General features: G+C 37.3%; 2 protein-coding genes across 2 annotated transcripts in view; both read left to right on the forward strand.

Moving 5' to 3' along the window:
• Nucleotides 1-22,890, forward strand: part of LOC135077965 (acyl-CoA:lysophosphatidylglycerol acyltransferase 1-like) — a 542,351-nt gene that overhangs the window by 388,613 nt on the left and 130,848 nt on the right. The window lies entirely within an intron of this gene.
• Nucleotides 2,013-22,890, forward strand: part of LOC135077963 (connectin-like) — a 360,246-nt gene continuing 339,368 nt past the window's right edge. Inside the window, exon 1 of the mRNA XM_063972503.1 lies at nucleotides 2,013-2,168. The gene's annotated coding sequence lies outside the window, so the exon portion shown is untranslated. The remainder of the gene's footprint in view (nucleotides 2,169-22,890) is intronic.

Raw genomic sequence — 22,890 nt, forward strand, 5'->3', positions numbered from 1 at the left:
AATCTGTAGAGAGGTCAATTCTGTACATGAAATATATTTTCAAAATAACTATCAGGGGGTGATTAGTGATCGATACTGATTCCCGAAATTCTCACGGGAACGGGAATTAGCGGGAACATCCTTTTGTATGAAAAATCTAAACCGCGTAAGATAGATGAGGGGGGTAAAACGGGATCCACGCGTACGAAGGCGGCCGCTAGTCTATACTAATATTGTAAATGCGAAAGTAACTCTGTCTGTCTGTCTGTCTGTTTGCCTGTCTCGCTTTCACGCTTAAACCACTGAACCGATTTTGATGAAAGGTATAGAGATCTCTGAGTCTGAGTCCCGGGAAAGGACATAGGATTGTTTTTATCCCGGTTTTGAAACAGGGACGCGCGCGATAAAATTTTTCTGTGACAGACAAAATTCCACGCGGGCGAAGCCGCTGGCGGAAAGCTAGTTACCAATAACTTAATAATTAATTTAAGAAATAGGTCGCTTGCTTGGTAAATAAAATTTCAACACCTTTACCACCCACATCGTATGAAGTCTTAGTAAATATCATAAAATCATTCAACAAATTAATATTATGAAATTGAAATAATAAGAAGTTAGCGCCGCGCTCGCTCTGAACTTCAATAAGGTCAAATTAAAAAAAAAGACAATTTAAGCGACAGTAGCCGAAAGGTGAAGGTATCGGACTCGCCGACTCGTGATCCGAGGAACGCGGGTTCGATCCCCGCCGACGTTGGACTAGTGAATTTGATTCGAAATTAGTAAATTTGAAATTAAAAATTTGCTAATTTTTCTAATTATACAGGATGTTTGGCGGAAGGTTAGACAAACTTCGTAGGTGTATAGGTAAGGTCATTTTAAGAATACAAGTTCGCCCATTTGACCCTAAGCGAGCTACTTTTTTTTAATTGATATTTGATGATTGAATATGATTTTTTTTTTATTGTTTTTGTTTCTTTTTTTCCAAAATTTGACCTAAAAACTGCCTCAATTTTTTTTCTCGCGTGTTTTAACCGCTTTTGTTATTTGATATTAATATCGAATTTATGTCTTTAGTGAAATAAAATACATTTCAGATCCAGATAATGAGTGGATAGCTAGTTACGAGCCGCGAAAGTTTAACAAAGGTACAAACCACGATAAAAAATTAAACTTGGAATTCGATTAAAAAAAAAGTTGATAGTGGATTGCCAATGATCTTATAAACATCTCTAGCTTCTCTTCTTTCCAATGATATGTCACATGTAGTAATTAGATATTGAAATTCGTCAAAAATTCAAAGTTTAGGGAAGAAAATGGAACAATAATACAAAAGTTATCCATAGAAAGTAGATTTTGAATTTGTATGAAAGATGTAGGACTGTTATACCAACATACCATTAATCTTTACTTTTTTAATTTAGAATAGAATTTAACTAATAATTGGTACTCGGAAATTCATGACAGCTTAGAAGACGTTTGATCTCCAAAAAAAATAATTTCGCTTAATTAAGTTCTTAGAAAACGTGTATGTCAGTATGACATTTATATACCTACTTCCGTGTATCTGCAGATAGCACGTGAAAGCATAGGTTGTGCCGCAAACTTAGTACATTTTGAGACGGACTGTCAAGATGACTCAAAATGGACTACCTTCATAGAAAACTAAGCGGTCCTAATATAAACTTACACGAGCGGAAAATCCGCGTAATTTCCAGACGCTCTTATTATTAATACCGTAGAGTCCGTCTACCTTTATTACACTACAACGAATCTAGACTACCTTCCCTCATCGCGTAAAAGCCTAATTCATTTATCGTAAAACCTACATGCACACAAAACTTTCGAATTCGCGTTCCATTTTGAAAATTCGAACTCCGCCGCACGTAATGTACAAGTTTGTGCCCGCCAGATGGCTCTGCATAGGGTGCCAGTACCCCAGTACTGGCAGTGTCGATACATAGGACATAACCCGGCGTTGTACGCTTTTGCCCTGTTGACGTTCCCGTTAGCCTCCGGTCTTCAGTCTCTCCCGATCTGTCGGAGAGGACGCACGTCGGTCTCGCATCCCTCCGTTCACTCGTCCCGCGGATTTCGAAAAAGAATAACAGTTTCAAAACATGTTCAGTGAGAGTGATAATGTTGACACGTGATCACTGGAATGGTTGCTGTTCTAGCGGAAAATTTTGAAGGTAAGTTCTACTTTTAAAAGTTTGAAGAGTTTCACTTGTTTCAACTTTCAATTGTTTTCAGTTTGCAAACTTTAAGAGGAACAGTTTTGAAGTGTATACGAGTTGAGTATTCAATTACCTGACTACTTTAAAAGGAAATGTTTTTTGTTAAAAATAAAAGTAGCATGTGCCCAAAGCTGTAATTGGACAGCGTCAAGAAAATGATTTCACCGCAAATAAACAAAATGTCGTATAATGAATTCTCGCTTTTTTCCCGGGAAATCTTTGTGTATCTCCCAAGGACCATTTTCTTTAATAAGGTCTGTATATCACGGCGTTTTGACGTACATTTGTTATTCGTGAGGTTTTATCTTTTGATTAAAAACCAGCCGTAGTTTTTGAACTAAAACAATGAATATTTAGTATGCAAAAAACTACCGGGGTTGAGGAAAAACCTTAAAAGTTTCATAAACTTGGAAGAAACTTAGGGGCGTTAATTACATTGTTATCTTAGTTTATGAAGAAGACTAACAAAGGGCTTTGTTTTTTAATAAAAATATTAGCTTAATAATTGTAGGTGCTTTACGATAACTATTTTCTGAAACTGAAAACCTGCCCGACGGTAGGACGACGTTTGTTTTTTTCCAATACTAGTATGTTCAGCAATGGATATGTTATTTAATAATAAGTAAAATACATTATTAAAAATAATCTCGTCATACGAGTAAATGTATTTTTAAATACCTACCTTCATGAATATTTTAGAAACTTCATTAACTATTTCGAAATGCTCATCCATATTATTTGCTCCCAGCGGGTTGAGAACCTGCAACTGCGTCTGGCGCAGTATACAAACCGCCACCATATTTTTAGGCGAGGGTAACGAGTGGGCAAAATATGTTTTTTTTTTCGTTATGTTGTTGAGTCAAAGTTATATTTGAATTTCATAATATTTAATCATAAACATCTTTTAAATTAAAACGCAGAAGTGGGTATTATCAACAGGTTTTTCCAATTTTACAATATCATGTTAATCTTTGTATGGAGCAATCATTAAACAGACTTGATTGAATATCTCCAAATTTTCAATAACAATTTAAAATTTATTTATTAAATAATCGAGTTGAAGTAATCAAGAATCGTTATTACAATTTCCGAGTCCAAATCCTGGTTTAATTTATAGTTCATAGTGGGGATTAAGTTAAATGAGAAAATATTGTTGCATATGATTACACTCGTAACACTGATTACCGATTACCGATTTAATGAGTAGTTATGGTCATTACAAACATAAGTTTGTTAATATCCACCTACTTACTGCACGCGTCCCGTCTTTGTTACCTTCTCAAGCCTAAACCACTAAACAAATTTTGATCGGTTTTGTTATAGAGACAAATTTAAACTTAAAGATCTAAGGATCTAGACTTAGATTTGCGTATACGTATTTTTGCGGGATCGAACCACCACCTCTGGCCTTGTATTCCGGTATGCGAACCACTAGACCAAACTGACTCAATACTTTACCACATTAGCGCATCAGGTCTGACAATTTAAGCAGTTACACAATGTGGACTGCAAGCTGAAGTGGCAATGGGCAGGGCACATAGAACGCAGACCTGACGACCGATGGGGCAGCAAGGTTCTGGAGTGGAGGCCACGTACCGGAAAGCGCAGTGTCGTCAACCCACAAGGTGGACGACCTCATAAAGGTAGCGGAAAGGCGTTGGATGCAGGCCGCTACCAATCGGTCAATGTGGAAGTCATTGGGGGAGGCCTATGTTCAGCAGTGGACGTCCTATTGCTGAAATGATGATGTGGACTCAGTCAGGGCACAGCAATTTTGTAAGGAGACACTTCACTTCCAAGTTCCAACAACCCATAAGATATAAGAAGCTGATACATTAACGTCCCATTTAAGGTATTATTTCTTTATCGCTTCCGCGGCCTGGAAATCCGATACGTTCCCATAAATCAGTAATCCCACAGTGTCTTCAAACCAATACCATTTCTATCCTTATTGAGTTGTACCAAATAATGACTGTTTCCACCCCAATCGTTAATAAAATAAAAAGGATTTAGGGAGAGGCCCCGGATCCTTTACAAGGAGAGCGGGATGAATCGAGTATTTTAACTGAGACTGTTAGTGTTGTATCATTTTGGAAAAAAAATGGCCAGGCGTAAACAAGCAAGCAGACACGATTTTCTTTTGATTGGAACCGCCAACGGCTGAAAAAGAAAAAAAATACAATAACAAAAACCTTTTAACTCATTCGAAAACATTAAAACCTTTCTGCTGGCCGCAAAAAAAAAAAAACAAACATAAAACGCTTTTAGTTCAAAATTGTTTGCTGTTTACAAAATGTAAGCTAAAATTCTTCTAGCGTGACATGTTTTTGAATCATTTGGTTTTAAGAATCAGTCAACTGAAAAAAGTAATGCTTTGACGTATTTTCTTTCGGCCAAGGGTGACGAAAGTTTTGCAACAGTATTTCGCGTTATAATTTTTTGTCGAAAATAATGAATTTTTAAAATCGTGTTAAGTTGTCTGGTTCGGTTCAATGATTCGATGTTCGAATAAGAGTCTCATCTACTCTGGATACCAATATTGCTTAAAATATTTGGATTCTGGTTTAATAAAAACATAAACCTAATTACTTGTCATTGCGTGATTAAGTTAGTAAAGTTAAAATTTAGGCTGGGTGGCACGGTGGGGTGCCCTCTTAGACGCATAACATTTTTCATCATAATTTAGTTTGGTATAACAGTATTTGCATAAAGTTTTTTCGCATAAACTTTGATATGCATAGTTTTCGAAATGCATAATGGTTTCTTAGGCATAATAATAACTTTCTCTAATTTTCAATACCAGAATTTAAATAATCATAAGTGTAAAGAACATAATTTTTATATACATAAAGTTTGTTTTTAATAAAATACTATAAACATAATTTAATTATTTATAACATTTAAAGTCATAAATATTGTCTATAAGAGCAACCAACATTGAAGAGTAAATAATTATGTATTTGTGATGTTGCGAACGATCCTCCTTCCACCTTTTTATACTCTTTCGGCCTATAGATTTGCAAAAACTAAATTCTCTGTATCATTGTCATTTTTGTTATTAATTTTTGACCTGTTTCTTAGAAAACTTAAGCTCGTGAAACTACATTCTGTTTGATCTTGAATCCCTCTTATCTATTATAACGCACATATTATACAGTCCACATTTCTTTTACAACATTAAGCTTGCCTGGTCTGAAATTATGTTGATCCCGACTGGCCGTGGTCTCTTCCACGTGGTACTAGTCTGCCCTATACTAGAGTGTAATTTAAAAGCCGGAGGCGCGGAGGGAGTGCGGTCCTCGCTCGCTGTAACATATATCCGGCAGCCGTGCGAGCTGGAGCGGCTGAGGCTGGTCGCCGAAGGCGACCAGCAAGCCGAAGCTGCGGAAGCGAGCATGGCATGCCGGGTATATGTTACGCCAGAGCGGAAGGACCGCACTTCCCGCAGCGCCGGAGATAAGGCAATCCTAATGCTTGCTTGCATGCTTGCTTGCTTGCATGCATGCTTCCTTGCTGCTTGCTTGCATGCTTGCTTGCTGCTTGCTTGCATGCTTGCTGCTTGCTTGCATGCTTGCTTGCTGCTTGCTTGCTTCTTGCTTGCTGCTTGCTTGCTGCTTGCTTGCAGGCTTGCTTGTTTGCATCCTTGCTTGCATGCATGCTTACATGCTTCCTTGCAGCTTGCTTGCATGCTTGCTGTTTGATTGCATGCTTGCTGCTTGCTTGCATGCTTGTTTGCATGCTTGCTTGTCTATTTATATTTGTTAACTTATAACATTTTTATATTTCATATTTGTTAAAATTATGGTATTTTGTATATTATGAATGATAATATTTATGGCATTGGTTTAGATGCCAATAAATGTTATGCCTAGAAATCGTTATTAAAAAAACAAGTATACAGAAAAAATATATACTAAAATATTATTATAATAAAAGTGGTTATGGCAAAAAAAATATGCCTTATGAATTATTCTGTATGATCGTTATGCGAAATGATGAGTATGCCAAAAAACTTTATGCATTCTTAAATTATGACAATATTTTTTATGCAACCGAATATGGACCCGGCACGGTGCACCGTCTTAGTTACTTTGATTTTAACAAACATCAAAAATCTTCAAACTCCTTACAAAAAACCCGGTGTATTTTGTATTGTCGTTAGATTTACGATAAAAAATTGGTGGTGCAACTCAGTCTAAGTAAAATTTAAACTCCAAATGCAAAAAAAAAAACGTAAAAACATATTCCATCTTACGCGTAGTCGGGTAAAAAAAAACCCGATTCCGCTGCTTCTTTCCCCTCACTACACACAAGGACGGATTAGCGTGTGACGATGTCTTACGTGAAAAATGTCCCCAAGGGCAGGGTTTAAGGATCCCCGATCCCCGTCCCCGATCCCCAATACGTCGCCAAATGCACGCGTGATAACTGATTGACTTCGTTAACGTTAAACAACGGACTTCCACGTTCGATATTGACCTTTTTATTGTTATTTGTAGTAATGCTCTGTAACGGGCGAGTCTGATAAATGGTTTTAGTTGGGCTTTATTAAAGAATCTACTCGGATTGCAAGCTTATTTTATTCAAATCTTTCAATTATTAATCTTTAATTAACGAGAATCATCAGTAAAACTGGGCGGTTCTTAGTTGTTTATCACCCGTATTCTCAAACGATGCTTGCTTAAGTGACGAAACGGTGAACACACAGCGTTGGATAGAGCTCTGTGATTGGTTCGTGTGTGGCCCTGTGCATCCATGCGCCCTGTGAGACCTCATAGTAATGTTTATGAATGGTTTATTCATAAAGGGAACATACTCTAGATATACGCTACTAAATATGATCGGGGTAGATAATTGACTTGGTTAGCGCTAAATAATGTCCTCTCATATTGTACGTGTTGTATTGACCATCACGTATGGCGTGCTTTTTGATTTTTATGTCGCTTCGGGGCAGGGGCTGAAAGTGTATGTAGGTTGTACCTAGGGAGAAGAAATACCTAGTATTTTGTTGAAGAGAAAACTTAATGCCGGGTAACTAAGAAAAAATATTTGAAAACTAACGCCCATAGTCACAAATATTATGAGGTCTCACAGTGCGCGTGGATGGGGTCACACATGAATCAATATAGAGCTCTATTCAACACTGTGCGTTCGATTTGCTGCTTGTTGAAATGAAAACTTAATGCCGGGCAGTGTAACTAAGAAAAAATGTTTGGAAACTAACGGCCGTATTCACAAACATTACTATGAGGTCTCACAGTGCGCGTAGACGGGGTCACACATGAACCAATACAGAGCTCTATTCAACGCTGTGCGTTTGATTTGCTGCATCACTAAAGCAAGCATCGTGCATGTAAATACGGGCGTTAATGCCGGGCAGTGTAACTAAGAAAAGTTATTTGAAAACTAAGTCGTGTTATCAGGAGTCTCAGATATTTTTTGCTGTTTGAAAAAAAAATCGAGTGCCTTTGATTGATTTCATTGCATGACGCATTAATTACTTAAGCAATAAATATTTTCTGTCACAGAAACTGAAATAAACGTGGGTCAACCCACGGTCAAAAGCTAGTTCATTTGTATATTTGCATTTTAATTCAGCAAACATTCGCAATGTTTTATTTATGCCCATTTAAAACGACACTTGGAGTTAATGCAGAGAGCATGTGAACACTTTGTGTTTCCTTTTGCGAGTTAAGTTTAAAGGTTAGTGCAGTTTCTTCGTAGAATATTCAACGCTGGAATTTAATTTATTTAGTTTGTAAAGTGCTTTATACATAATAATGCTTATTATATTATAGCTTTATCTATCTAAGAAACTAGTAGTTAAAAATTGTATGTTAGCACAGAATAATAATAAGTACTACGTACAGAAGTTTTACTTCGCGAAGGTATTTAAAAAAATGTATGCTCAATGTCATTAACAATATGGTGTAATTTAGCCTGTCTCAAGAGTCAAGCACCATTTTGTTGACAAACGTCAGTGATCGGCACTGCGCCGAAGCTATAGGGCTGACTTCGGTAAAATGATGTGACGTGCGGTGCCAAACTGCGGAAAATGGCGGAGGAAATACATGATTTAGCATGAATTATCATGAATAATATTAACTACTTATTTACCTCTCAGTGTCTTGAGGCAACTTAAAAAAGTACATTCTGTGTTTTTATTATTATTTAGGCAGTTAAATACTGCACAGTATTTAGTACACCATTTTCTTTATTTTCTTCCATCATACACAAGAATACGCGTGCGTGAGTCAATGTTCGCTCGTATGTGAGGCCTTGTCGAATAGTATCCTGTAGGTGGGCCATCGTGCGTGTTTTGTTTTCGATGTAAACTCACGGAGATGAACAGGCCTGATGTTATTTTCAAATGAAAAAGCGTACAAAACGAACATTTCACTTAACTCCAGAAGTAAATAAGGTAAAAAAATAGATTATCCATATTCTCCAAAATAACAGAAATATAGGATTTCGATTTAATCGTCCTCAGAATGAATCAGAAACTCGATACGGTAAAAGTTGATCTACTCCATTTTTTCCGAATAAAACGCCAAAATTAGCTTGTATTCTGCTTACCCAGGAGATTGAGGGCGAAAACTCATTTATTCTTTGGCAGGAATATTAAAGTTATGAAAAAAGCACAAAAAGTGTCATTGAACCCGTCATTTTAGCAGCAGGACGCCTACATTAAGCATAATAACGTTGATAAACGACCGTGTACAATTTTAATTTAGAAGACCAAGCATCATTTTCCATGGCCTGAAGTTTCAGTTGGACTCGTGATAACAACAATAGAAGTGAAATACAGAAGCTAAATAAGAAACAGTCAACAGATCATTAGACTAGGTACATATTTTTATTGTAAAACTAGCTATCCCTGCGACGTTTTTGCAAAATTTTTCTTTACTGCTCCGCCTCTATTGGCTGTAGCGTGATGCTACACAGGGTGGAATTTTCTAATGCCACCTGGAGGGAAAGTAGGTACTCTTAATACTGTACATTGAAAATTTTACTCAAAGAAAACATTCGCTCATTTTTGAATAGAACGAGAACTGAAATAGAAATGCCACCTATATTACAATATTCCACCCTGTATGTAAAGCAATTGACAGAACTGGTAGATTTTCATGCAAAAAAATCCGTATTGTGTGACTAATTGTTGCTAGGATGCTATCATTATCTATAACACCGACAGTCTTGGCTACTTTTGGTTTTAGCTAATGAGTTTTCTACATCTAATTCCACTATGTCTATGACTGAAGAAATATTTACTCAAACTAACTAGAAGTGACGTAATTACAAAGATTTATCGTTTTTAATTTCTTTTGCAGAAGGCCTACGGATTAACAGCGAAGTAGAGAGACAGTTCTGAATAAATAATAAAGCAAATGAGATTTTTTTCGGGTACTTACAAAGGGAATATGGTCAGTAGAATCGATACAGCCGCAATTATCATCATCATCATCTCAGCCATAGGACGTCCACTGCTGATCATAGGCCTCCCCCAAAGCTTTCCATGTTGCCCGGTTGGTAGCGGCCTGCGTCCAGCGTCTTCCTGCTACCTTTATGATGTCGTCGGACAGCCGCAATTATTGCAAACATTATCTTGAAAAGTGACAATGTTAAGGTCACTGATAGAGTTAAATCTATGCTCGAGTAGATTGATCACATTTTTGACAAAGATGGAGATGTTGATGACACATTTTTGTTTGTTGAGTACATAATGTAACTCATTTATAAACGTCGCGTTAAGACCCGTTTCTCACTATTTTAGTTGAAATGGAACGCGAAAGTTTAAAATATTATATTACTATGAGGTCTCATAAATTGTGCGTGGACCTACAGGACGACACACGAACCAATCACAGAGCTCTATTCAACGCTGTGCGTACGATTTGCTGCTTCACTTAAGCAAGTATCGTTTGTGAATACGGGTGTTACTCTTTTACAGCTCATAAGATGCCCTAGTGCTTGAATTGAGCTCATAAATTTAAAATGCTATCACAGATTGATATTGTGCTGTGTACTATCCTTAAATAAATAAATAAATAAAATGCAGTCGTCTATTCTATATTTTGTCAAATATTTATTGACTTGAGCACTATAAAAACCTTGGTAAAGGGTGCCTACTGGACCTTATGTCACTACCCTCTTATTCTTGGAAATAAAAGAAATGCTTGGTGATTTTTTGCGTAAATAAATGAGGCTTGAAGAATGTCATAGGTGTTTTAGGGTATAGAAATAAAAGTCTCCGGGATGATTTCATATGTCTTGACAAATTGGAAAATAAATCTAGTTATTCTTTTAAGGTAATGGAGGTTTTTTATTTAACTTTACCGAAAGATTAGACAGCATAGATCAATCAATTATTGAGAAAAAATGTTGGTAATTGTTTTAGAAAAATAGTTGTTGAATGATCCATCTCACTCAATCATGGCAGCATCGTAAAGCGAGTGAGGGAGTCAAACAAATCTCCTAATTAATTTAATATATCAATCCTATCCTATCCAATTATAAGGCAATATCAAATAAAGAAAACGTCGTATTGACCCTACCTTCCATTAGGCCATGTATAAAGGATGGCAAAGTCAACAGTCCCCGAAGCAGAATAAATCTTTTAAACAAACTGACGGGCCTTAGACATGCCCGTATGTCACGGGTTAAATCGGAATTAGGCTGCGACCAGACTAATGGGACTTTTTAAATGAAACGAGTTTTAAACGGAATTTTTAACAGAAAACATTTTGATTATTACAAATGAGGTACTGAAAAAGCGTGTCAGGATATCACATTTTAACGCAAAATATTTTTGTGCCTATTGACCTACTCGTTACATAGTTATTATGTAGGTAGATAGACACTAGACAGACACACACATCTACTTAAGTAAGTGACAAGTTAAGGCTGAGTTGCACCACCTAACTTTAACAGTAATTATAAGGATAACCGGTGTGTTTTTTATGATCATTAATTTTTACAGATTTTTGAAGTTTGTTAAAGTAAGATGGTGCAATCCAGTCTAAATTTTGATATATGATTTGATTTTCTACATATTTTGGGAACCGATCACTTCTAGGCAACTTTGAAAGTCATAAAGTAGATGTTGTATCACCATCCAATGAATTCAGCTTTTTCCTTATCTTTATATTTAAAAAAACAAGCCTTAATTAAAACGTTTTACAAATTACATCTCCAATTCAACTTCTTCGTAAAAGCAACATTGACTTTAAAAATTAGGCGCTAATTTCTTGCCATTTGCCATCTTTCTTAAAGCATTTGTCACTTCCCGCCGTCCCATGAAGAATGGTGATGTCCGTTGTTCCTTGGAATAATAAGTTTCCCTCGTCAGGGGGCGTTTTTTGTTCCAATCTGGGCAAATTACTCTTTTGTTTCGAGTCCGGGTGTTTTGGAAGAGTTCGGTTTTGGGATGCAGGGCGCACGGTCGGGATTGGGTAGGTGCTATTGTGACGTGTTTGAATGGTGGTAATAATTTTACATCATGAAATATTTGACAATTAAACACCATGATATACCGGTACACCGGTTTATACGGTGCGCAATACGTTTTGACCATGGCACTTGTCAGGCTGGCACCAACTCCAACAGTATCTATCATGATATGGTAGGAATAATTTTGTCCTATTAAATACACTTTTAAAATTCACTTTTTGGCATTTTTGGGAATCGTCAGTACAAGCAGAAACACACGACATATCGGTTTGAATAGCTTGAACGCCAAATGTATTCTTTTATAAAAAACAAATTGAAACTTAAAGTACGTGCTCGACTCCGCATACAAACGGGAGAGCTAGAAGTGTGGACAGAAATTGATCGTTGGTTCTAAACACTTACGAGTGAGCTCACGGTGTTACCAGCTAACTGCGTACTTAGGTACCCGACTTAGACACAATGAATTGCAAAATCTGGAATGAATTAAGTGAAAAATTACCCATATAAACCATACAAGTTTGTCTGGTAAAGTAAGGCCGAGTTGTACCATCTTACTTTAAAAGTAACAATAACCGGTGTTTTTGTATGGGGTTTAACAGACTTTTGACGTTTGCTAAAGTTAAAGTAAGATGGTGCAACCCAGCCTAAGGAACTTTGAGATCAAGTCAGTTTATTGCTACTATTTCTCGCTTGCAGTTTTCTTCTAAACAGAAGAAAGAGAAGTACAGGATTCACAAAATGTAATAAAATTAGTATGATACTGACGCTGTTGCCTGTCTTTGTGGCTAATCTAAAATTGCATTTAATCATCATCACAGGACAGGACACTGGTGAACATAGGCCTCCCCCAATGACTTCCACGTCGCACGGTTGGTAGCGGCCTGCATCCCGCTCCTTCCTGCTACCTTTATTAGGTCGTTGGTCCACCTTGTGGGTGGACGTCCCACGCTGCGTTTTCCGGTACGTGGCCTCCATTCCAGAACCTTGCTGCCCCATCGGCCGTCAGTTCTCCATACTATGTGGTCTGCCCACTGCCACTTCAGCTTGCTAATCCGTCGGGCTATGTCAGCGACTTTAGTTCGTTTACGGATCTCCTCATTTCTGATTCGATCTCGTAAAGAAAAACCGAGCATGCATTTAATATTTTTTTTGGTTTATCTATTTAAGATACAAATGGTTTATTTTATACGGCCAAACATACAACCCGAAGCCAACTGCGCACTTCGTTGGAATGCCACTCTCCCTCGCACTCACCCGCACACCTCCCCGCGTTCGCTCCGTCCGTACCAGAGCGAAGATGTGACGTCACGGCTGCCAGGTGCGCAGTTAACTCGATCGGGTTGTTACTCACCTTACATTAAAGCGAAAAGTTTTCATCCAAGTGAAAGTTTCAAGCTCAATACACAATCCAAGTTAGGTGCTTCATATTTTTTTGCTCAGGAATCCTTTAACTCCCCCATTCTTGTGTTATCTAAGATTTCCCTTGGTCCAGTAAAAACTGAACTAACGACCAATTCTGATTAAAAACCGTTTTTAATTAAACAACCCCTGAAGTAAGTAGTACCGCTGGAATGGGAGTTCTCTTAAGTGAAAAAGTTGAACGAAAAAAGTGTTCCTGTTTTAAGCCCTGAATAAACTTGGGATCGATTCTAAAAAGAATAGTTTTGGTACTTAATGATGGTATTTTAATTAAGGAGATAAGTGGTATTAATTCCAAACACTTTATTTTTATTAGTAACTAATTTTTATTTAAATATTCTACTGATACTCGTAAATTAAGAACACCGATTGTTCCATTGTGAGAAATTAACCCTTTATGTTTTGTTGGAACTTAAATCGCCTCCGGTGGTAGTTGAACGACTGTTCATTTGTCGGGCGACTGATCTGGACCTCTAAGCTACGAATGGATTTAATTTTCACTTGACAGCACAACAGACTACTCATTTTTGTTGCAAATTCGCTCCAATTACAATTGCACAAGATCCATGGCGTTTAGATTGATGTGCCGTCGGCTGTACATTAAATTATAAAGTGTAAGACATCTTTATCCACAAAATATTATTACCAAAGGCATGTCCCCCATAAATAACGGCACTTTCTAAGCGAGAAAACGTTGACTGTGGTTATTTTGCCTTCCCCCTTTGAATGAAAGTCCGCACCTCCCCTTAGCAAAATAATTTACGGTTTTACAGCTAGATACACATTTTTGATAGCCATTCGAAATTCGTTTATTATTTTCCAACGCGCTTTCTTTCTACCCAAAACGAGCCTTCATTTTTTATAACTAAAAGTCGGTACATTAATATTCTTTAGCCCTTTTAATATATTCACTTCCCTAAATAAATTAACTCTGTAAATAAGTTAAGAGTTCTAAAACAGTAATAAAGGGCGAGAGGTCCAAAACTTTGGGCATTTAAACACTTTTACGAAGTTTTAACATATTGTAATTTGGCGGTGATGTAGGATAAATTTAAATTGGGCTCTTATTTGAATCAATTTAAGACATTCGGGTGATTGTGCTGATTCAATATTGTTTTCTGTAACTATAGGGACGTTTCTAATAGTTGGAAGTTAATCTTTTAGGCCGTTATTATAGTTATTTTCAAACAAGGGGCGTCCACTACTGGACAAAGGTTTCCACAACGACCGGTCCTTGACAATCCCTTCACTAGATCATGCACCGAGTGGGAGGCCTGCCTACATTATTCCCCAATGACCATCAGTTCCACAAGCTAAGTAAGTGCTAAAAACCAGCGCTGTGTGTGTGAGCGTCCTCACGGCACATACTCGTAGGTACCTAGATTCTTTGTCCTGTTCAGATTTTAACTTTATTATCACAACTAATGAACTGCTTTTTTCTTAAAGTAGACAACTAAAGATAGACACAAATAATTAAATTACGTGCCATCTCACCAAGACGCCGAAGGCATGACAAAGCAAACCCGACAACCTCCACTATTGCTCTTCCTTTGACGAAGAATACAAAGGAAATAATTTATTATGAGGTTACCTCATTTCCTATTAATTTCCTGTAAATATTATACAGGCTAATTTTTTATTGGCCGCGACATGTTTATTAGAATTAGTGCTGCTATTCACAAGGAAATTCTTTTGAGAGAAGCAAGGCTTTTGTTGTTCGTTGCTAATTGGATTTATATTTTTTTTTTATTGCCAACGTAGTTTATTAAATAACTGAATACAATAGATCAAATTACTTACATACGATAGACTATGTTAGCTTATATTAATCCAATATTCAAATGTGGATTTTGTAGGTGTCATTGGATCTGCGTACTTCACTTCACTTCAGCTTGCTTATCCGTTAGGCTATGTCAGCGACTTTAGTTCGTTTACGGATCTCCTCATTTCTGATTCAATCTCGTAAAGAAACACCTAGCATAGCTCCATAGCACGCTGTGCAATTTTGAGCTTATTTTATAAGGCCTATATTGAGAGGTCATTACATTTTACATTTTAATATCAAGATATCGTATTCTTTTATCGATACAAATATTGACACGTACTTTTTTAAGTGTCATCACTTACCTAATAGGGCACTATCGTTCGGTTGCCGATGAAATAACAAAATAATTATTTTTTACGCACCTTAACGTGGTGACTACTAAATACCATCCAAAAATAAATTGTAAGCAAAGTCCCAACATTCCCCTCAACTTACAAACTGTTTACACGGCCCAAACAGTTCTAAATTTCGTCCGCGTGACGTCACTAAACATGGCCACCGCATCGCAACTCACAAGCTGTGCAATTAGAGAAACGTTTATGGGCTACAACGTATATGCGTATTTAATTAATACAAGCCGTTAAGCTATGGCAGAATCCGCAATGGTCGCATATTCGCATCCCTCAATTATACCTACCCTAATGACATTGTGGCATGTGGGTCGTTGACACCCTGGGTCATTCAGTCTTTACATCTATCTATATAAAAGCGAAAAGTCACTGACTGACTCACTCATCACGAAATCTCAGAAACTACAATTGGAGTCTCAAGTTTTGCATAGGGGTTTAGAACGTAGGTGCTCACTAAAACGGGATTTTGCAAAATTCAACCCCTAAGAGGGTAAAACGGGGTCCACGCGTAAGTCTTATCTCTAAAGTTCAAATTAAAAAAAAATCGGTAAAAGCTTTTTGAAACCGAAAGCGTGGTAGGCGCGAACGTTCGATACATAGGTACGCCAGTTGTTGATTCTATCCTATCTCAATACAAAATAAAGTGTCCATAATAAATGTAATAATGTTTTATCTGTTTGCGTTGGGGTCTTCATAAGAGTATTATCTATGAAGTGTTTATTAAAATAAAGTTAAAAAAAAGTTGTCTGATCAATTTTGCTTATTCTTCATTCTGTTATCCTTTTTTTTTTTAGAAATGTGTCTTACTGATAGTCTTATTTTTATTGTTTTTAAGAGATGACTAACTACTTTAGGAGACCTATAAACAGCAGTGGACTAACGTAATCGTTATATCCAGCCTAGACAGCATCTCACTATCAGGTGCGATTGCAGTCTAATATCAGCCTTGTTCTGCATAAAAAAATATTGCATCGATTACTTCACGACAATCACCCGTACAGAAGAAAAAGCGGGTAGCAGTACAATTCCGTTTTTTCAAAGCGTCTACCTGTCTGTTTCCCACCGGACGCGTCCGGGCCCGTCCGTCCGGTCGCAGTCGCGGCAGTTAGACGCGGCTACAATACAATAATCGGAAGTGTTGCGTCGTTGCGTGACGTCATACAACGTCGTATTGTCAGTGATATAGAAACTTTTACGGTAGATAATGAATATTTAGGATATTGCAGGTTATAGTCTTGAATCAATTTCATGATAGATGATAGTAGACAATGTTTTTTGCCAAAAATATTCCTAAATTTTTTTTTGTATCTTCAAGACTTTATCAAACCAATGACTCCTAAAGTCATCCAGTTACTTGGCCCGCTTTTAGCTTGGTCCACGGACCAAGTCGCTGCATTGAATTTTTGGGTTATTTATTAAAGTAAAGTGACTTTGACCAAGCTAAAAGTAGGCCATGTTACTGGAATACTTTAGTACAAATTGTTATTGTACACCGGCAGATGTTTTAATTATGATTAAAAGAGGCTTCACCATAAAAGCTCAGCAGTCTGACCTCTCGCCTAGACCGTATGATGCCAAAAGCGCGAGACTTTTTTTTTATCCACAACGAGGAAGCTCTTGGCCTGTATATCACCTGATGGTAAGTGACAATCAGGCCGAAGGTGGAAGCGAGCTTCACCCGGAATCCTCAACCACGGAGGAACTGGCTATCTTACCTCTAACTGCCGGAACACAACAATGCTATTAACATTGTTGTTATGGCGACAGACTTAGATAAGATGGTGGTAGCTAGCCAGGCGGACTTAGAACAAGCCCTACCACCAACCAAACCGAACAGAAAAATCTGCCCCCGCTGGGAATCGAACCCGGGACCTCTGCGTCTGAAGCAGGTGGTCTTACCACTAGACCACAAAGGCGGTTCTGTCGAAGTCTGTTGTCTCGATGAACGCAGGACAAAAATAACGTAGTTTTAGACGGAGAATCGAACCTATAACGAGAGTCGAGAATGTTCAAGTAACGGAGGATTTCGCCTGTAAGATTTGATTACCAGACTGAAGCTGGATAAATGCTTGTGTACTCGATATACGAGTATAATTTCTTATTACGCGTTAGCTAATTAATACAATCAAAACATGTCGACCTATTTGCATCAGCTCGTCTGCCTTTTAAGTTTCATATAGGTAACAACAACGTGTCTTATTTTGTGAACGTGTTTGTGCCCCAGATACAGCTATAGGGTCTTCTCTCCCTTGACTCAGCACTTAGATTTTCCCGTGGAGAGTATGTAGAATAAGTTTTTAGACTTAACTTCAATGAATTAACGCTGCCTAAGGTCTGTTAAAGGGTATGATTAGCTGTCAAACTTAAACTGTCAAACAATTATAATAATAACAGATCACACTTATATTACCATGCCAGCCATCTTAAATACATGCCGAATAGTACGCCGCGGTGCCGATTCCTTCAGAATGTCAATTTCATCAGATTTAGCAGAAACAACAACATATATAAAATCATTCACTTAGCAATGACCGTAAATGATTTTAAAAAATAAATTTTACACAATAAAATAAATTTTACAATCAAAATTACTAACCTTATGTGCTGTTGTCTTACAATCCTAAATGTGATTGATTATTTATTATTAAGATTCAAATAAGGCCAATAAAAATAAGGCCTATTATTTTCCTTACAAGGTCAACATCAAAATTACGAAGAATATACTCAATATACAATGAAAACATGCTCTTGTAATAACGGTTGTTCGCTTATTAAGTATTTTTGTCTCCACGAGATTCGAGACAGAAAACTATTCGCATATTAATATGCTAAAACAATATTCATCAACTCCCTGTCGTAACATGATAGGGAATTTCATTTCGCATAAAATAATAAAGCCTGTAGTTCTTATGTCTGCCCAATAAGGTTCAGATTCTATGAATACCTAACTAGAGAAAATGAAAACATTATTAAGACGGCATTCCTGCTCCTCATTATACCCAGTATAAAAGTCTATTAAGCAAAGAACGCATGACACTGAATTATGAAACGGCTTATCAAGCTGTACACTTGTGTCTTGTGTGTTGGTGATAGATGCTATTTTGCAGCAGAAATGTGTAGCCTGATTTGCTGTTGATACTTTGTAGCTTATACATAGTTCCACAAAAGGTCACCCGGTATTAAGCGGAACCCTCGCAGGCCATTACTGTAGGCATCACGAAACTGTACCATAGAATAGCCCAAGAACAACAGCCAGGTCATTCAGTTGCTGTTTCTTTGAATACCATGGGTTCAGTGCATATGTCGAACCACCTATTTTAGAAGGATATAGAAATTAAACTATCTAGCAGACTGACAGACATCTATCTCTGTCGAAAACAGTAATAACTAAGATCTAACAGTGAACGTTTACTGTGGAGTTTTTGAAGGAATTCTATTGTATCATCTGTGTTCGCTTTTGTTCGCCGAACATTGCTCTCAATCGTTTGCAGACGCTCGCTTTTCACTTATCCCGTACCAAGTAAACTTCTGTGTCAAGGATCACTGTGATACAACCTATATAAGTCGGTTCACTTTATTAGCGTGTTAAATTTAAAATTCACTTATAGTAGTAAAGTAAATAATAATTATCTACTAATCGAGTAGTTGTGTACAAGAAATTGCACAGAACCATTTTAAGGAATTCAAATAACCTACAAAAGATACGAAAAGTTAAACCGGTCATAATGTAAAAGTCATTGTATCTTGCACTGATCCCTCTGAACCCTCGGCATAAATAAGAGGTAAATGACACTTCACCATCTTCAAATATCTTCATTATTGATACTCATGAGCTGGCTGTTCTAATATCACAATAATGAAGGCTTGTCCCATTAAATTAATTAGATATGGCAGTTACGGTAAACGCCGGACCTCCTACTATATTTACTCGGAGTCGTAAAAGGCAGTTAATGTGACCCCAGATTGCCTTCATGGGGTGCGGGTGAACCCCAGCTTCTGAATTGTGGTTTGTCTTTCACTGTTGCTTTTATTTTTCAGTGAAATCATTTGCAAAAGGGAATAGTTTGAAATATTTTTTGAGGGTTAAAAATATTTTTTTTGTCAATGACTAGAACTCGTATCGCAAAACCGTCCAAAACCACGCAATTTGATCCTAGGAAGGGTAAAACGTTAACATCGTACTAATTTTAAAATCAAATGTGTCTTCATAGTCTTTTTTAACTAACATGTTACGTGTTTAAATATCTTAATTAATTTAAGCAATAAGAAATTTAACATACTTGCACTAGGTACTAGCTAGAGTATAATAACAATACGAATATAATTACAATAATTATTATATAAATACAATTAATTCTAAGGCAATATCAACTTACATTAAGACTCTTTGTATCTACTATCTGTATCTATAACTGTGTATTTAGTTACAGACAGATTACCACTGTATCAATATAAGATTCTTATCACATAACAACTTGAGGTACAAATACACTTCAAACACTTCGTTTGTTCGTTCGTTTCAGCCAAATGACGTCTACTGCTGGACAAAGGCCTCCTCCAAGGTTTTCCACAATGCACGGTCCTGCGCTGCCAGCATCCAGGCTCTTCCCGCGACCTTTACCAGTTTGTTGGTCCACCTAGTCACCTAGCCCACGTTACGTCTTCCAGCCCGTGGTCGCCACTCGAGAACTTTTCTGCCCCAACGGCCATCGTCTCTACGAGCTATGTACCTATGTAACACTTAAAGTATAAGTAAAATTTATTACTTAACGTTATAATACTGATAAACCTGTACATGTCTCACGAAATCCGTCCTTAACTCAAGATCCTCCATATAAATCGAAATACACCATTCTTTCCCGAACGAGAATTCTTCATTCCACGGATCTGTTAATAAATCGGATCTTAAATCGCTTAATCCTGTACTCAAAAAACCCCTCGTACGTATTATTCAAGGAGGCAGAGACGAAATCGGTCCTATATTCTTTATTTCTTTATTCCGACATTCTATTAACCATGTCTTCAAACACATTTGCTTTTCGCAAGGAAATTGGTTCTAGGGCTTATCTGCGAAAACCTATTTTGTACAGTCAGCATCAAATATTTACTGGAAAAGTGCTCTAAAATATGTTTACTGTCAAGATGCCGTATGCCATTTTGATATTGGTAAATGTGGAATAGCTCTGCGCGTTTCGAGTTTGAATTTTTGTTCTGACTGTACACGTACAGTACTTTTTACTCATAAGTAATTTAAGTGATTTAGAGGGGACAGTATTTTGCTTTTTGTGTTAAGAGTCCCCATTGAAGGGCGTTGGAAGTTTTTAAGCTACTAATAAGGAGGGGGAGTTGTGATGTAGGTATACAAGAAGACATACTTTTTTAGACTTAAAGCTTGATTGATTGTTGTTGCAAACAAATACCTGCCTAGTTCTTCATAAAAGAAGACTAAAAAGAGTATTGAGTAAAAAATGTAGAAATAAATAGAAATTAAGAATTTTGTTCCATACTACAATGTTATGATAACTAATATTATAAATGTGAAAGTAGCTCTGTCTGTCAGGTACGTTCTAACCCATTGAACTGATTTGGATAAATACTAACTAAAATACTTAGTACAAAAAATCAGTACGAACAAATCGTGCCATATCAAAACTCCCAAACAAAATCGATAGGAAAACTCCGTACGCAAAACCTTTGAAAGCATTATTGCTTATGCCAATATTTTCACACGAATCCGTCTCAAACAGATCAACGTTTCAATGTACTGTTTGCTTTGAGGCAAGTATTTCCCTGGAGCTTGCACGTGGGCTGTATGTTGTATGTTACACAATATACTAAATAAATGTGTATTTAGATTTATACTAGCCATTTAGTTCCAAACTAAGCAAAGCTTGTACTATGAATAATTTATTTCTTTTTCGTAAATACATACGAACATAAAATATACAATAATTATTTTTCAGCCGAAACGTCAGGCAAATACAGGTAATATTTCAATGTTCAAGGATTCCGCGTATCGCGTTAACCTGTTTAAATAAATTCAATAAAATATAAACAATCGCACATAAAGTTGAAATAAAAATTAAATATCCTTTACCATATTTTTTTTCTAAATATTCTACCTATAATGGTTTGCGCCCTTTTGTAATGTCTATCATGCAGACTTTCTCTACACAAAAATAAACTCATAAAACTCACAGGCTTTTAAAAAGCACTCTTACACGTCCCAGTATTAACCCTACCACTGCTTCAGGACAATAAATGGGCCAGTGCTGAGAAGAAGCAGCGAAATAACCTCAGTCACTCTGCATCAACGCTGTACCTTTATACTACTACCGTTACCGTACTAACGCTTTAATAATAATCTTAGAAGAATTTCCTAAGTAATAATGCACAATCAAAGCCTTCATTAACTCCTACAATGCCTTGACAACACTTTCGTCTACAGCCGAACCACTAAGGATACTCTCCAAAAGCCAGTGGAATCTAAGCCTTAGGTCCGGTTTCCACTAAGGCAAAACGGAGCGGAGATGAAAGATGTGCGGCGAAGCTGGCAGGTTATTTCCACCAAAGCAGAGCGGAGAAGATCGGAGAAGAGTGGAAAAGAGCGGAGAAAGAGTTGTGTGAGCTGTGCGTAGTTGTCAGCTGTTAGTCTATTGCTGTCTATGAAAGGAAAATACACTCCACACAGCAGCAGGTCCGCACCGTGCCGCATCGCCGCTGATGTCAAATTCTATAGAAAAATTAGTCCGCCCGACACATCTCTCTTCTCCGCTCGATCAATTGCCACCGAAGTGGAGCGGAGAGAAGTGGAAATAATTAAATCTTTTTGGTTATTCAAAACAAATCTCCGCTCCGCTTGATGGAAACCGGGCCTAAGGCCTAATAATATAATAGGCCTTCTTAACCAATCAGATTTCATTCAGATTGAATGAAATTGACACAATGAAATGTGATTGCAAACATTTCTCTGCTCCGCTCCGCGTTGATGGAATCCAGGCTTTATCCACGTAGCCGGCTGAGCTGTAAAACACGTGTACGTGTGTCTGGATTTATATTAGGGCCATAAAACTAGCGGACCTTACTTTCAGCTATGTAGTGGATTTAAAACGCCATAACGCATGGTCTTCAGAACGTAAGCTGTGTTATGAGAGAGTATAAAATTGTTATTTGCAGTAGTAATGGAGGATTTGGAACAAACCGGTTACAAGTATTGTGGGATTTATTGGCGTTTAACTTCTAGAGGGCCAGTGGGTTATTTAATTGTTTAGGCTACTGAAATATAAAAACGGGACTTTTATGTAGTTTTCTATGACGTGTTCGTTCAAACAAGATGATATTTCAGGCCTCCCCAACCCGTCTAGCCACTATAGAATAGAATAGAATAGAATAGTTTATTTCACTGTGCACTGTGGAGAATGTAGATCAAATCCTTTATTTGCCTCTAGTTTTAAGAGGGTCATGATCCTACAGTTTTCAATACATAACTAGCTAACTTCATAACAGGGTTGTGTCTAAAATACATAAAATGAGTCATCATCATCATCATCATTTCAGCCACAGGACGTCCACTGCTGAACATAGGCCTCCCCCAATGACTTCCACATCGCACGGTTGGTAGCGGCCTGCATCC

This window comes from Ostrinia nubilalis, chromosome 14 (genome assembly GCF_963855985.1).
Source record: "Ostrinia nubilalis chromosome 14, ilOstNubi1.1, whole genome shotgun sequence".
NCBI classification, from domain to species: domain Eukaryota; kingdom Metazoa; phylum Arthropoda; class Insecta; order Lepidoptera; family Crambidae; genus Ostrinia; species Ostrinia nubilalis.